Here is a 17,130-nt window from a genome sequence, read left to right on the forward strand (position 1 = left end):
AAAATTAAGAATGTATGGTAGGCCGGCACCGTGGCTCAATAGGCTAATCCTATGCCTGCAGTGCCGGCACACCGGGTTCTAGTCCCGGTCTGGGCACTGGATTCTGTCCCGGTTGCCAGCTCTCTGCTGTGACCCAGGAAGGTAGTGGAGGATGGCCCAAGTCCTTGGGCCCTGCACCCGTATGGGAGACCAGGAGAAGCACCTGGCTCCTGGCTTCGGATCAGCGCGGTGCGCCGGCCGCGGCAGCCACTGGAGGGTGAACCAACGGCAAAGGAAGACCTTTCTCTCTCTCACTGTCCACTCTGCCTGTCAAAAAAAAAGAATGTATGGTCAATCTTGATTCAGCCAGTGACAATCTTCCATTTCTAGTCCTTGCCTCTGCTGGATTGTTTTCAAGTAAACCTCATATACCATATCTGAGATAAACAGAGAAAAATAGCCTTGCCAAAGATGTACTCACTTCCTAAATCCCTAAACCTTTGAATATTACCTTATGTGACAACCAACGTGACTAAATTAAGGATCTTGAGAAGGAGTTTCCCTTGGATTCTCCAGGTAGATCCTAAATGCAATCATATATGTATATTTATAAGAGAGAAGCTGAGGGAGATGAAACACAGACATGCTTGGAGGAGAAACCAATGTAAAGACAGAGTAGAAAAATATAGCCACAAGCCCAGGGCAGCTATCACCAGCTGAAAGAGGCAAGGATTCTCCCCTACAGCGTCTGGAGGCCATGCTGCCCTGCACACAGCTTGATTTTAGCCTCTGGCCTCCAGGAGTAGCAAAGGATCATTTTTTGGTTTTCGATCCACCCACTTTGTGGTAATTTGTTGTAACAGGCATAGGCAATTCATACAATATCAAATATTCTTAAATTTTTCCATTTATATCTCTAAGAATTGTTAATTATATATAAATATATACACCATATCATTCCTTCAGCCAAAAAAAATCCTTTAATTTAAGTATATCCAGAGTTTAAATTTCCCAAATTGCTTCATAGCTTTGTATTTATAACTTTGTAGTTGATTTATCCAAACACAGTTGTTATAGCTCTTAAATCACTTAACAATAATTCCTTTACCCTCCTTGTTTTTCTGGTTTACTGAACAAATTGAGTAATTTGTACTGTAGAAATTTCCACATTCTGGATTTGTCTGGTTACATCTCCATGGATTATTTAACAAGGTCCTCTTTTTCCTGTGCCTTTTGTTTGCTTGCTTGGTTTGTTTTTCTTTTTTGGTAAGAGGAAAGGATTTGTTTCAAGAAGCTGGCAGTCTTGGGAAAGGAGAGATCTCTCCATCAAAAATGTGCTCTTTTCACCAAACAACCCAGTAGAAAGGACTGTATTTCTGTGCTTCTTAAAAACTGGCAATCTGATGTAAAAATTTGACCAGAATCATGTCTGGCTTTTTGGCAAGACACTTTATAGACAGTTCTGTATATTTCATACTGCATCAGGTTTGGAAGCATGCCATGCTTTCTCTTTTGGTAGTGGCAAGACTGATGAGTGGGATGCAGGGTTATTAGCCTGATTTATCAATAATAAAGCTCCCCAGCAGACTTTGACCTGATAGGGTTAGCAGCCACTTATGATCACTCTCTAGATCTGTTATTCTGTTTGGAATAACAAAATGGTAATATTTTATTTGTATCATTCATCCTACATTTATTAGCTAGAACAGTTCAAACAAGCAAGATTTTATCTGAAGCATCTATTTGGTTACTCTGAAAAACAGTGGTTTTCTGGTTGGTTGGTTGGCTGGGTTCTTGTTTTGTTTGTTTTTGTTTTGTTGGCTGGTTCTTCTGTGTGTTTCACAGGAAAAGTGAGATAAATGCATGCCAGCATCTAGTGTTTAAGGATGTATATTTGCCTACTTGACTATGAAGACCACCTGGTCTACAGTCACTGAGTAGGACTTCTCAACTACACTAACTTAGTCTTCCCGTTACTAATTCAAATTCTTGGCCTATACTACCAAAACTATTTATTTATTTGAGAAGCACACAGAGAATGAGAGACAGACAAAGAGAAAGCATTCCCATTGGCTGGTTTACTCCCCAAATGCCTGCAATGGCTGGGGCTTGGCCAGGTTGATGTTCAAAATGGGGACTTAATCCATGTCTCCCACATGGGTGGCAGAATCCAATTACTTGAGCCAACACCTCTACTTCACAGAGTCTACATTAGCAAGAAACCAGAGTGAGGACCTGGGAACCCAATCCCAATCCAGGCTCTCACATATGGGATGTGGGCATCTTAACTGCCGTCTTAACAGCTAGGCTAAATGCCCTTCCCTAAATCCTCTTTTTAAAGAACAAAAGCCGGCCGGCACCATGGCTCACTTGGCTAATCCTCTGCCTGTGGCGCCGGCACCCCGGGTTCTAGTCCCGGTTGGGGCGCCGGGTACTAGTCCTGGTTGCTCCTCTTCCAGTCCAGCTCTCTGCTGTGGCCTGGAAGGGCAGTGGAGGATGGCCCAAGTGCTTGGGTCCCTGAACCCGCATGGGAGACCGGGAGGAAGCACCCAGCTCCTGGCTTCGGATCAGCGCAGCGCTGGCCGTGGCGGCCATTAGGGGAGTGAACCAATGGAAGGAAGACCTTTCTCTCTGTCTCTTTCTCTAACTCTGCCTGTCAAAAAATAAAAAAACAAAAAGAACAAAAGCCAAGATCCAACATGACTATGACAATCTGATATGAGTTCTTAAGGTTTATTTCCTATCAGATCAGTCCTCAACCAAGCACTTGAAATCATCGGCTTTGAGTCAACCCTATCCTATGCCACTGATACAAACCATCTTCTCATCCTGGACTCTTTGCCTGTGGTTCAGCCTTCCACTTGCCTGTTTCTTTCCCTGAAACCAGCTCAAGCTCTAATCTTCCCCCTCAGGAGTAAACAACCTCCTGCTCTAACTGTCCAGAACCCCTTTCTTCTAAGCATGGTACAACCCTTCTTTTAAGCACATGTTCCTCTTTCCCAGCCCAACTGTGTATTTCTAGAGGGGGCTGCTGATTACCAGGTAATCTGTGCCCCTGGCCACAAGGCCAGGAATATCACTCAAGAGGGGCCAGTCAGAACCATTCCAGGGATTTTGAGAATTTAGACTAAGTCAAAAAAAGTCAGGGTCTCTTCCTGGGCTATCTCTGGCTTCCTGTAGCCACACACCAAGCCATGTGGAGAAAACAGATACAAAGAGAGAGAGAGAGAAGTGAGGATCAAGTGTCTATGTGGGTAAGACTTTCCAATTTGGGCTTCCCTGCAACCCAATCACTTGCCCTGAACTTCAGCACTGGAGCCAATAAATCCCCCTTCTATGTGCTTTAGATTTCCATAACTTGCAACCATAAGAATCCTAATCTGTATAATAATTCTCTACCTTTTAAAATTTTTATTTATTTTATTTGTGAGACACACACACACACACACACACACACTTGCTGGTTCACTACCCAAATGCCCACAACAGCTGGGGCTGGGCTATGTAGAAGTTCTCCCATCTGGGTAGCAGGAACCCAAGTACTTGAGCCATCACCTGCTGCCTCCCAGGATATCCTTTAGCAGGAAGTTGTTATTGGGAAGGGAGCTAGGACTAAAATCCAGGTACCATGATATGAGATGTAGGCATCCCAAGAGGCATCATAACTGCTGTGCTAAATGTCTACTCCATCATGATTCTTGAAGGCTATGACCACAGCAACCTCTACGTTTCCAGACTTTTGTACTTCCTTTCTGTAAGAACACTACTTCATTATATATTGTCCCGATTTCCTGAGTTAGATGCATATTTGTCACCATCTTTTTGGCTTTGCAAACATACCTCCTGCACACCTTCTGAATCTCTGCCAGAGCCCTTAGAAGAGTGCTAATGAAGCTTCAGTTCATAAATTACCACCACTGTGTATTGACTGACTGATTACCGCCTCTCTGTTAAGTTGTGTGTGTATGTGTGTTTTTTTGTGTTATCTTGTGTAGCCCTCACAGAAACTTCCTGAGCTGGGTTATAGATGAAGAAGCTCAGGTTTATCAAAACAAAGTATCTTGTCCAAGGTCACACATTTACTAATTGGAATATCACAGAGTTGACCCCCATTTGCATCCAAACTGCATTTTCTTTCCACTTTGCCCATGCAGTTCTACATGGTAATAAATACTTGCTGATTAACGTATCGGAGAACGCAATTGATTAAAGACCTCCATGTAACCCCTGAATTTCCACTAACTCAAAGTGTATGTGCTTCCATAATTAAAAATAGTATAAATGTATTAATGTATAAATAAAGGAGCTATATGAAAATCATATCTTGAAAAAGTTGTAACACAATCTCTTGAAAATTGCTTCTGGCAGCCTGAAAACTAAATGCTGGCATCCCTCTTAAAGTAATGGGTAAAAGGAATGAATATTTAAGACCACTCTGTCAGAACAAGTTGTATACAACTCCCCTGGCAGTGATATTTCAAAACAGCAAAAAGAGATTTGTGAGCACCTGTCAGTGTGTGACACGCCTACAGCTCTCCAATTGCTCAGAGGAATATTCCTGTGTCATCATTAGACATTAATAGTTATTGAGCACTCCCATGGCTTGGAGGCAAGAACAGAGAGCCTTTAGGGAGAAAATGGTTCTGTCCTCATAGCTAAGAAAGGAGAAGGGCCACGAAGATAGTGACGGCAATTTACTGGCAGGGAACCTGAAGGTCACCAGCTCTCATCTACACTAGATCTGCATCCTTCAGACCAACCTCCGCAATTCCATGCTTGCATCCCCAGCTCCTGCCAGACAGGTCTACATGGAGCTCCCGTTACTAAATTAGCTTTGGGAAAAGCACGGTTTTTCAGCAACTAGCCAAGTTCCTTCCACTGAGAAGAATCCCATAAATATTTGTTGGTGGTCATCTACTTCTTTTCCTTTTTCTAATTTATTTATTTCAAAGGCAAAAAAACAAAGACACAAAGAGATCAAATTGTCCATCTGCTAGTTCACCTCCACAATGTGGGCCAACAACAGCCAGAGCTGGGCCAGGCTGAAGTCAGGAGCCCAGAATGCAATCCAGGTCTCCCATGTGGATGGCAGGGATCCAAGTACTTGAGCCATCACCTGCTGCTTCCCAGGAAACACATTAGCAGGCACTAGAATAGGAAGTGGAGCTGGGAGTCAAACCCAGACACTCCAATATGGAATGTGGAGATGCTTAGCAGTGTCTTAACAGCTATGCCAAATGCCTATCCCTTTTTCTTTTTTTCTCCCCCATTTTCATAACTTTACTTGAGGACTTTATCATCACATAATACATTCTTGTGGGAAACAGAATGATTGTTCCTAGAAAGCCAGAAGACAATGTCAAAAAGCATACTCTTCACATATAATTTGACATAATCAATGCCAGGGGAAACATATGAAACAGGAAAATGGTTGTACCCCCTGGTGAGACAACATTTTACCTGAATACTCTGGTGAAAGGCAGACCTCAAAGAACAACACTGCTGTCACAGACTCAAGGATAATTTAAATGAGATTATATATGTAAAATTACTTTGTAAATCATGAACTGCCAAAGAATTATAAAGAACTTCTGTTATTACTGTGTCTATTACAAAGGCATAGACCAGAGAAGCAGATAGTTTGAAGGAACTAACTAGGCCTAGATAGAAAACACTTTCAGCAATAAGAAGGAAAAAACAAAGAGTGGACTCAGAAGATATAACAGAAAATATGGTCAACAAAAGTTATGGGGTGGAGGGAAGGGCAGGTTAGCAAGCCCTCATTCAATTCAACACATACTTACTGTGAGGCTCTGGTCTGTGTGTTGGGATATACAGCCAACTCAGCCAAAACTAAAGCCAACATCCTCTGCACTTTATAGGGCTTTATATTCTTACTTGGGGAGACAGTCAATAAACAAAATCATAATAAGTAAGTAAACCTTAACAATGTTAAAAGCACAGGAGAACAGAGTAAGAGAGATAAAAAGTACAAACAGTTTACAAAACTATGAGCTAAAACAATAGCCAAAGAAGAGAATACAGTCAGATTTATGATTATGTTCCTCAAAAACTACATTCAATTGCAGGAAAAATGAGAAAAGTCACACTGTGCTTGACTGAAGTTTGTGTAAAATCTGACAAATTTTCCTAGGAATGAAGTCAAATGCACTTCACTTTCGATATATCTTCTCCTTCGCCCTCATTCAAAATTATTGAACCAAATTTGCTACATATTTAGGAACGAAGATATGAAAAGACTTAGCCAGAGGCAAAGCAAAAGGAATTACAAAAAGAGCCAAAAAAAGGGCAACAAAAGTAAAGCAAATGACAGCAAAACTAGTTGCATCCCAGTATCTTAGGAAAGGACAAATTCAACAGAACTTTAAAAATGACTCAATTTTTTTCTTTAGGAAAAACTGGTTCTCAATCAAGGATGATATATAAATGTATTTTCTATTAACAACCTCAAGCAACTGGCAAGGGCTCCCTGAAGCAATGCATTAAGAAAGATTTTTGGTTCTGTTGGAAATACACAAGACATTTTGCCATGGGCTCAAGATGGAAGAGTGCAGGCATTCATGCCCCTCACTTGGCTTTCTTCCCTGAGTGGATCTAAGCACCTTCAAAAGAAAAAATCAGTAAACATTCAAGGGCTACCTACTAAAGAAATGAAAGGAAATAGTGGAGGACTTAGAACTATGGGGTTTAGTAAAGAGTTTATAATCTAATTGGAAAGAAGGACAAATGTATATAAGATCACACTAGACAGCAGCAATGACTAAATCCCTAAAAGTCCAGTATGGAGATTCAAATGCCAGGAAATTGCTATAGAGAAAGACAGACTAGAAAGACTTAATGGAGGACATGGGCTCTGAATGAGGCTCTGAAGAATACACATCACTGAAATAAATGGAAAGAGGAAGGACTGGTTTCAACAGAAATGAGGAAAAAGGAAAAGGTAGGGTGTGTTCAGGAATGAGGACAAGACCAGCCTAGCAGCCAGAGGATCTGCACAGGACACCAGATCATAGATGCCTTGAGAATCAGTCAGGGTTGTCCAAAGAAACAACCAATAACCAACACAAATGGTAAGTGTGCATATTTAGAAAAAAAAATTTATAAGGAATTGGCTCATGTGATTTATGGAGGCTGGGAAGTGCCAAGAAATACAGCTGGCAAGTTGGACATCAAGGACAATGGTCCTAGTCTGAAAGTGGCTAAAATAGATGTTGCAGCTCAAAACAGTAAAGCAGGCCAGTGCCACGGCTCACTAGGCTAATCCTCCGCCTTGCGGCGCCGGCACACCGGGTTCTAGTCCCGGTTGGGGCACTGGATTCTGTCCTGGTTGCCCCTCTTCCAGGCCAGCTCTCTGCTGTGGCCAGGGAGTACAGTGGAGGATGGCCCAAGTCCTTGGGCCCTGCACCCCATGGGAGACCAGGAGAAGTACCTGGCTCCTGCTATCAGATCAGCGCGGTGCGCCGACCGCAGAGCGCCGGCCACGGCGGCCATTGGAGGGTGAACCAATGGCAAAGGAAGACCTTTCTCTCTGTCTCTCTCTCTCACTGTCCACTCTGCCTGTCAAAAAATAAAAATAAATAAAAATAAAAATAAAAAAAGTAAAGCAAATACAGAGCAAATTCTCCCTTATTCAGTCTTTTTGTTCTATTGATGACTTCAAAGGACATAATAGGTTCCACTCCCATTGGGGAAAGCAATCTCTTTTTACCAAGTCTACCAACTACAGGGTTAATATCATCCAAAAAGACTCCCATAGCCACACCCAGAATGTTTAACCATACATCTCAGCATCCCATGGCTCATGCAAATTACCATAAAATTAACCATCACACCTCAAGTTGAGTCATTACTCAGTAAGCAACAGGAATCATGACAGGTGTCACAGGCAAATCTGTATTTTATAAAATCAACTGAGTATGGCTTGAAAATGGATTTGGGGGGAATTAGAAACATTTCTAGGATTCTATTCAATATAAGGTACTCTTCTAGCTCATTAAGATGCATATAGTTTTAATTTAATGTCAGGATCTAAATGTAATCCTATACAACAGGAATTGAGGCAGCATGCCCAGGATACCAAAGGCCAGAAATGAGAATGCAAATTGAGGAATTATTCACATTGAGAAGAGAGCCAAGTTGCTCCTGGCATGCTTACACTGACAAATTCAAAGAACAACAGGCTCAATCAGTCAAGCTAAGTCAGAAAATTGTCAAACCCATTTATTTTGTGATTCACTATGAAGAAATGGCCACTCCTAGGTGACAAACCAATTCTAAAACATGACTAAGAGGTAGGCTTACATTAAGGGAAAAAGGAGGGGGGGCAATATAGCTAGTGCCCAATTGCTGTATGCTGGTTACTTAGTATTTATAGCAACTCCAGGTATAGAATTTTTAATAGGACATGCAAGGTCCTAAACAGTCACAAAGTGCACAAGTACAAGGAAGAAATTCAGAGGTCAAATGTAATCAAGCTGATACAAAATTAACATTATGTTTTTAATATAACTAGCAGGTAAATATCAGGTAGTTTACTATTCCCTGAAGCAAATCAAGACCATCCTTTCATCAGATGTTTTTCATAGCATTTACAAACTACCACCTCCTGCTTAAAATGACAAAGTACAAATATTTTAATGGACACAAAGCATAGATTTAAACATTCAACTTATCAGAAAAGTAACAGTCTTAAAGAATAGACAGCAATCATGAAAAAATATAGTATATATTTTCCCACAAAATATGAATATATACAAATCATAAAGTTCTCAATTTCCTAAGAAATTCTTGTTTTATTAAGAAAACTTGACATAACAAAAAACAAGAAACATTTTCTTAATAAAATAAATATAGGCAGATATAATCTTTATTTTGAGGGCACTCAAAGTTTTCTGTTAAAGGACCGGCTTAAGATCTTATTGTTAAAACAAACCTTAAGGGACCAGCATTGTAGTGCAATGGGTTAAGTCGCACCTGCGACACTAGAATCCCATGTGAGCACCAGTTGCAGCCCCTACTGCTCCACTTCAGATACAGGTCCCTACTAATGCACCTGGGAAAGCATCAGAAGATGGCCTGGGGCCGGCGCTGTGGCACAGTGGGTTAAAGCCCTGGCCTGAAGCGCCCGCATGGGATGCCGGCTCGAGTTCCAGCTGCTCCTCTTCCGATCCAGCTCTCTACTATGATCTGGGAAAGCAGTGGAAGATGGCCCAAGTTCTTTGGACCATGCACCCACATGGGAGACCCAGAGGAAGCTCCTGACTCCTGGCTTTGGATCAGTGCAGTTCCAGCCATTGCAGCCATCTGGGGAGTGAACCATTGGATGGAAGACCTCTCTCTCTGACTCTACCTCTCTCTGTAACTCTTTCAAATAAATAAAATAAATTAAAAAAAAAAAGAAGAAGAAGAAGAAGATGGCCTAAGCATTTGGCTACCTACCACCCATGTGGGAGACCCAGATGAAGCTCCTGGCTTCTGGCTTCCACCTGACCCAGCTCAGCTACTGCAGCCAATTGGGGAGTGAACCAGAAGATGAAAGGTGTGTGTGGGTGTGTGTGTGTTTCTCCTTCTCTCTATAATTTTACCTTTCAAATAAATAAATAAATAAATTTTTTTTAAAAAATGCCTATGAGCAGGCCTTTGGCTTAGTAGTCAGGATGCCAATAGGGGGTCCAACTGGGAGTACCCGAGTTCAGCTTCTGGCAGCAGTTGATGGCCCATATAGTTGGGTTCCTGCCACCCATCTGGGAGACTTGGATTGAGTTCTCAGCTCCCAGGTGGGGCCCCAGCCATTGCGAGTATTTGTGGGGGAATTGGCAAATGGGTGTTCTCTCTCTATATATATATATATGTATCTGTGTGTGCATGTGTATATCTGCCTCTGAAATTTAAAAAAATTGTGTATATTATATAGTTTATATATGAAAATATTTTTATTTCTTAGTAATAACTGTACATATTTATGGGCTACAGGGAGATATTTCAATACATTTATACAACGTCTACTGATCAAAACAGGGTAATCCACATTTCCCCTTCTTTGACAGTACTTTATGACTGGAATCTTAGGGCTTCTTTCTTCTATTTGTTCAAACAATATATACTAGGTTATTGTAAATAAATATGCATTTCTATACTCATTCTGATACCTTACAAAGAAATTCAACCTAAAATGAATAAACTGCAAGTAAAGGTTCCATGAACATAAACAAAACAGAGGATATTCATTTTGAGGAATAAAACATATTCCTCTAGTGAAATGGTTATGAAAACAGTTTGGACTAAATTAAAATACTAATCAACTCTTTAGGATGGTCAATAAAAATTTTGCCACAAGAATTCCTGAAATGTTCCTGTCTCAATGAGCCCCAGCCATGAAATTTACCTAAAGTATCTTATTTCACATTTCCCACACACAAGAGAGAAATCAGATCCTGGTACATTCTACAAGCCCAGGGATACTAAAATTGACCCACAACCAATATTTCAACAGAGGTAAACTTTAATGATAAAAAGGAAAGGGGCTAAAACACATTCCCTCTTCATTCCACAAAACCTAGTAGGTTTTCTGAACTCCTATACGGCATGTCCTAGAATAAAGCTCTTATGAAAATATCAAAAAAAAAATCTCTATAAAAGCTAATTAGCAGATCATCCAACAACTGCAGAGTATTTTTATAGCTGTTATCAATTATTATCTTCTCTTGGGGAAAACATTAAAACCAACAAGAACCTGAAATGTGAAAAAATTGAGATGAGCTCTACCTAAAAGCTCAGCACTTCTTCCTATTAGGAATTCTTCTTTCAGTGCCTGGTCATGTATTAATAATTTCTAACTTCAACCTTACACATTCAAAAAAGAAACTAAAATAACTGAAATGCTAAATAACTGAAAATGAAACAACACTATTGGACAAAGTACAAATTAGGGAAACTTAACATTTCCATATCTGTAACTCATTTACAAACCTTTCGTACAGAAACACTCGGGTAAACAACATAATTTTAAGGATATTTTCTAAAGCACTATTCTTAATATAGAAAAATGGCAAAGAACCCAAATTCCCAGCAATAGGAAATTCTTTAACCTTTGACGTATCTACTCAATGCAATACTACACAGCCAGAAAAAAAAAAAAAAAAAAAAGGAGGAAGTTTGCATGTACAGTCATGGAAATATTTTCAAGTTAAAAATGAAGGGTCCCCATTTGTGAGGCCTGCATCCCACAGCGGAGCACTAGTTCAGGTCACAGCTGCTCTGCTTCTGATGCATATCCCTGCTAATGTGCTTGAGAAAGCAGCCCCTGCCACCCATATAGGGAGACCCAGATGGAGCTCCTGGCTTCAGCCTGGCCCAGCCTCAGCTGTTGCAGCCATTTGAAGGAGTGAACCAGCAAACAGAAGATCCTTCTCTGTCTCCCTGTCTCTTTGTAACTATGCCTTTCAAAAAAAAAAAAAAAAAAAAAAACTAATCTTTTTAAAACTAATAAAAATCAAGTTGAAAGTTGTACAATATTACCCCAGTTTTTATTAATAATCACAATAGTAATAAGTATATTTTTATAAGTGAAAAAAACTCCAGAAAATATATATCTATTTATAGCAGATTCTCCAGAATATAACAGGGCACTGTAACTTTCAACATCAAATATTTCTGTAATGTTTGGATTTTGAATAGTATGTATTACATGTGTAATCAGAGAAAGTATTTATTTTAAAAAAAGTTTTTAAAATAAAACTAAGTTAGCAATATATTGGAAGAACAGGAAAAACTGCATTTATAAAGAAAATTGAAAACTCAGAGTATTAACTTTTATAATAGCTCTAAATATCTCCTGCTGCTACCTCTCTTTTAGAACAAAAACAGTATCCTTGCTCTTAAAAATTAAGCAACATATGGTTACTAGGAAAGCCCCCTTAGCTCCTCCCCTTCATGAGAGCTTCCAAGGATAAAAGCCCAAATTCCAGTATTTATCAAATTTAATCAAACAGCACTGTCAGCTTCTAAATAGTTGTAGACAAAACTACATACAGAATTAACAAAATAAGTTCAGATTTTGCAGACTCTAAATATACTTAAAACATTTTCATAATGGAAATATGAAAAATTGGAGAAAACTGCTTTTTAATTCATAGTCCTGTCACCTTTCAAAAACTATAAAAAAGTAGATAGTAACGGGGTCGGCGCTATGGCACAGTCGGTTAACGCCCTGGCCTGAAGTGCCAGCACCCCGTATGGGCGCCGGTTCAAGACCTGGCTGCTCCACTTCTGATCCAGCTCTCTGCTGTGGCCTGGGAAAGCAGTGGAAGATGACCCAGGTCCTTGGGCCCCCGCGCCTGCGTGGAAGACCTGGAAGAAGTTCCTGGCTCCTGGCTTCAGATCGACACAGCTCCAGCCGTTGCAGCCAATTGGGGAGTGAACCATCGGATGGAAGACCTCTCTCTCTCTCTCTCTCTCTCTCTGCCTCTCCTCTCTCTGTGTAACTCTGACTTTCAAATAAATAAATCTTAAAAAACAAAAAAAAGTAGGCCGGTGCCGCGGCTCACTAGGCTAATCCTCCGCCTAGCGGCGCCGGCACACCGGGTTCTAGTCCCGGTCGGGGCGCCGGATTCTGTCCCGGTTGCCCCTCTTCCAGGCCAGCCCTCTGCTGTGGCCAGGGAGTGCAGTGGAGGATGGCCCAGGTGCTTGGGCCCTGCACCCCATGGGAGACCAGGAAAAGCACCTGGCTCCTGGCTCCTGGCTCCTGCCATCGGATCAGCGCGGTGCGCCGGCCGCAGCGCGCCGGCCGCGGCAGCCATTGGAGGGTGAACCAACGGCAAAGGAAGACCTTTCTGTCTCTCTCTCTCTCACTGTCCACTCTGCCTGTCAAAAAAAAAAAAAAAAAAGTAGAGAGTAAGAGGAAAAAGAACTGACTTAAAAGGTAAATTGAGGAACTACTAACATGGGAAAAAGCTCTCTCTGCCTGGGAAAACATGCGAACTTGTGCTGGGAGAGTGGTCTGTCTGTACAGTTACATGACCTTGGGCAATTAAACTCCTATACTCAATTTCCTCATCTGCAAAACCAAGGAACAGGGAATAAACAATCTCTATGGTCCCTACCAGCTCCAAAATTCTGACAACAGATCCTTGTCAAAGGTTTTAAAATAGACATGCACACAGTATGAAATTTCATCTAATATTATAAAGTACAGAGCAGACTACTGTCTGGCTCCTCCTCACCCAAGTTCTAGTCCCCCAGAAAAGGTCCTTCACTTCTTGCAGCTATTTCTTCTGGCAATTATTCCATATTTATAAATCATTTGCTTATATTGCTATTTCCTGTTTTTTTTTTTTTCCATTTTAGACATTACGAAAAGTTCCTTACTTAATCTGTTAGGACATTTATTCACTCACCACTCTCCCAAATTTAACAGAAGTTGGTTCAATTTTATTTAACTGCTACACTGTAAAAATGCTAAGGATATGAAGAGTACAGAGACAGACACACACGCACGTGCGTGCACATACACACACATACACAGTCCTATTGTCCTGTCCCCACATGAGCTCACATTTTGGTTAATAATATTCCATTTCACATCCAACCACTTCACAAAATATAATAAGGAAAAAATTAAAAGCATTGTCTGAGTCTACCATATACAGGATCAAAGTATGCCCATGAAAGTCCCTTATTATCTCTAAATCTCATCTCTTTTCCTCCTACGTAGTCAAGCACCCATTGCAAAATACAAGAATCACAAATCACAAATGTGGCACCTGCAGAAGCACTTCGTTCATCGTAAAACACTATAGAAATGTCCACATCAGTCATGCCCTTACTAAAAGATCCCTATAAGAGAAGTCCCAGTATTTTGGTCACTCTCGAATGTTTCCCTAACTGGGCTAAAAACTAAGTTGGAACTTGCTGAGAATTAAGAATATGTAAACTGTATTTCAAGGCTAGAATCTGAGGGTCTACATCTTCAGTGGGCCTATGAGACAAATGTACACACAATAAATGTCAAGTGTCTACGCAAGGACCAGAGAAAACAATTTGGTTTTATATTTTCAGGGAGAGGGGAAGTTCTATATCAAATTGTATTTTTAAAAAGCATAATTTCACCTCTTAGAGGAGTTTCTTCCAATATTTACCTCCATATTTTAATATTTTTATGCATTTATTTGAGAGGTAAAGTTAGAGAGAGAGAGAGAGGTCTTCCATCCACTGGCCGATCCGAAGCCAGGATCCAGGAGCTTCTTCCAGGTCTCCCATGTGGGTGCACAAGCCCAAGTGCTTGGGCCATCTTCTACTGCTTTCCCAAGCCACAGCAGAGAGCTGGACTGGAAGTGGAGCAGCCGGAACCAGAACTGGCACCCATATGGGATACCAGTGCCACAGGCAGAGAATTAACCTACAGCACCACAGCACTGGCCCCTACCTCCATATTTCTATAACACGTTTGTAAACCTGCTTCTTGATTTGTAGACATTTTCTACCAATGTCTTATTCTAGAAAAAAATTTTGCAGGGTCAGGCATTTGGCACAGCGATTAAGACACAACTTGGGACACTTCATCCCATATCAGAGTACCTGGATTCAGTCCCAGCTCCACTTCCTATTCCAGCTTCCTGCTAATTCACACCTGAGAGGCAGCAGGTGATGACTCAAGGACTTGCCAAGCACGTGGGAGACCAGGTTGAGTTCCAGGTTTCTGGCTTTGACCTGACCAAGCCCTGCAGTTGTAATCACATGAGGAATGAACCAGAAGATGGAAAATATATTTTCTTTCTCTCTCCCCTTCCAAAGAAATAAAAATTTAAAAAGAAAGAGCCTTGCAGAGAACGTGCTGTGAAGTACATACACTTGGGAAGCAGAGTACAGAACTGTCTAGCACTACTCTGACTCTATAGATAGAGAGAACATTCATTTTTAGTGCTCACAGGCCTCTAGCAGAAGTGGTACAACTTAGTATCTTTACGTTAGGGGCAAGGAAGCTAGCTGGGAAGTTGGACCTAAATTATTACATCACTCTAACTCATTCTCTGGATCTACTTTTTTTTTTTATTTATTTATTTATATATATATTTTGACAGGCAGAGTGGACAGTGAGAGAGAGAGAGAGACAGAGAGAAAGGTCTTCCTTTCCCGTTGGTTCACCCTCCAATGGCCGCTGCGGCCAGCGCACCGCGCTGATCGGAAGCCAGGAGCCAGGTGCTTCTCCTGGTCTCTCATGGGGTGCAGGGCCCAAGTACTTGGGCCATCCTCCACTGCACTCCCGGGCCACAGCAGAGAGCTTGGATCTACTTTAGAGATGCACAGTTTCTCTTGCGTTTTCCATTCAGCCATACTGTTTAATCCCACTCCTAAAAGCCATAGGACAAATAACAAATGGGACCCCAAACTTAATTTATTTCAACACAGGCATGGACACAATTCTTATGAGCTTTGTGGAAAGAGATTGATTAGAGCTACAAAAAATCAGCCCTTAATTGTCTGAAAAGTTATCCAACGCCAAGGAGTATGCTCTATTAATCAGTAAATTTATGGACTGAATTTTCCGCTCAATTTGTGTCTAAAGAACACCGAAGTTCTACAAACAGCAGCTTCAGAAAACCCAGTGCAGTCCAACATCAGGTGCACAAGTGAACTTGAGGTCAGGCAGGTGACCCTGACATGCAAGCACGGTACATTAAGAGAGGAAATCTTTTCTCTCGTTAACCAACAGGATAAAGGTGATTAAGCAGGAATTATTTTTCAGTGACCTATATAATTTCATCAGGGCTGCTGTGCCTATTAGCAGGGAGCAGCTGACCTCTTAATGAGATGAATTTGATAGCAGAGCCTTTCCAGAGAAGCAAAGGGCGCCGGCACAGCCTACATGGAAGCAACAATTGGCAGGAGGTTCACACTCCTCTCCTGAACGCAGTCTCTTCCCCTCAGTATTGGGCTCTTTTCCTCTAGGGGAAGATTTTTCCCCGCCCTAGCATTCCTGGGGCTGCAGCACCTGCTGACCGATAGCAGCAGGACCTGTTAGGAACTGATGGGTCCAGGAGGCTGGAACAGAACTGGGCTAATTCACCAGACCTGCTCACGTGATTCCCAAAGTTCCAGACTGACAAGGCTACCGCCCCAACCAACACCTCTCTCTGGCCCGGCTGGAAATAAGACAGCAAATAGTTCTGCTCACTGGCAGAGCGGGGACTGACAAGGGAGCGTTGCTGGTGCCAGGGAAAACACGGATAAACACCCACTATCAATCAATCAACCACCACAACCTGAACGCAGTTTCATCAGAGAATTCAGGAAACTGAGCAACCGCCACCCTAGTCCTCACGGCAGGAAAGTGCCACAAACCTCCGAGCCGCACCGCCAGGAGGTCTGGAGAGGAAAACCGAGCTCCTGATCTCTACGCCTTCGCCCGTTCCTCCCGCGGGACCCAGGCTCTCTGGCCCCAGGGACCGAGAAAAGGGGTGGAGAGCCCTGATGCCATCTTCCTCGGGCAAAAACAAGCCGTCCCCCTCTCCACCAGGGTCAGACACCGAGTACCGTCCCGTCCCGGAGCCCGCAGCCCGCAGCCCTGGAAGCCACCTCCGCGCTGCCGCGCCCCGGCCCGACGCGGCGACTCCCAGCGGGACGATTCCCGGCCAGCGCCTACTCCAGTACCTGTTCCTGCGGCCCAAGCCGGGTATCCAGCAGGGAGAGAAACTGGGGTTCTCCCTGCCCCTCCGACCCTAAACAATTCCTCTTCAAACGCAAAGCTCGGGTCAGCTCGCCACGTACCTGTGAGCGTCGCGGCTCCTCCTCACCGCGCTGTGTGGAACTCGCCGGGCCAGCGGCTCCGAACAGCCCAGAAAGTTTATGTCACAGCCCCGGGGGGCGCGGGCCCCCAGAGCCGCCACCCACGCCAAGGCGCGGCGAGGAAGGCAGAGCCGGCTCCTCACCCCGTCCGGAACAGCGTGTTCCGCGCCCCGGCTGGACGCCGCTCACAGGTCTCGGCCCAGGTCCTCCGGGCCGGGCTCAAACTCCACAGGAGTACCGCGAAGAAAAAGGTCGGAGCGCAACTTTCCGACGGTGCGTCAGCGGCCGCCGGAGCCGTGCGAGTACCGGGCTCGCCCCCGCCCCTCTGCGCCCTCGGGAGCGCGGGCG

General features: G+C 42.8%; 1 protein-coding gene across 5 annotated transcripts in view; it reads right to left on the bottom strand.

Annotated features, from left to right (window-relative positions):
* Positions 1 to 16,904, bottom strand: part of FHIP1A (FHF complex subunit HOOK interacting protein 1A) — a 307,224-nt gene extending 290,320 nt beyond the window's left edge. For all 5 annotated transcript variants that reach the window (XM_002716896.5, XM_051819359.2, XM_008267334.4 and 2 more), the window contains exon 1: positions 16,765 to 16,904. The gene's annotated coding sequence lies outside the window, so the exon portion shown is untranslated. The remainder of the gene's footprint in view (positions 1 to 16,764) is intronic.
* Between the last annotated feature and the right edge of the window lie 226 nt (positions 16,905 to 17,130).

This window comes from Oryctolagus cuniculus, chromosome 8, assembly GCF_964237555.1.
Source record: "Oryctolagus cuniculus chromosome 8, mOryCun1.1, whole genome shotgun sequence".
Classification (NCBI taxonomy): domain Eukaryota; kingdom Metazoa; phylum Chordata; class Mammalia; order Lagomorpha; family Leporidae; genus Oryctolagus; species Oryctolagus cuniculus.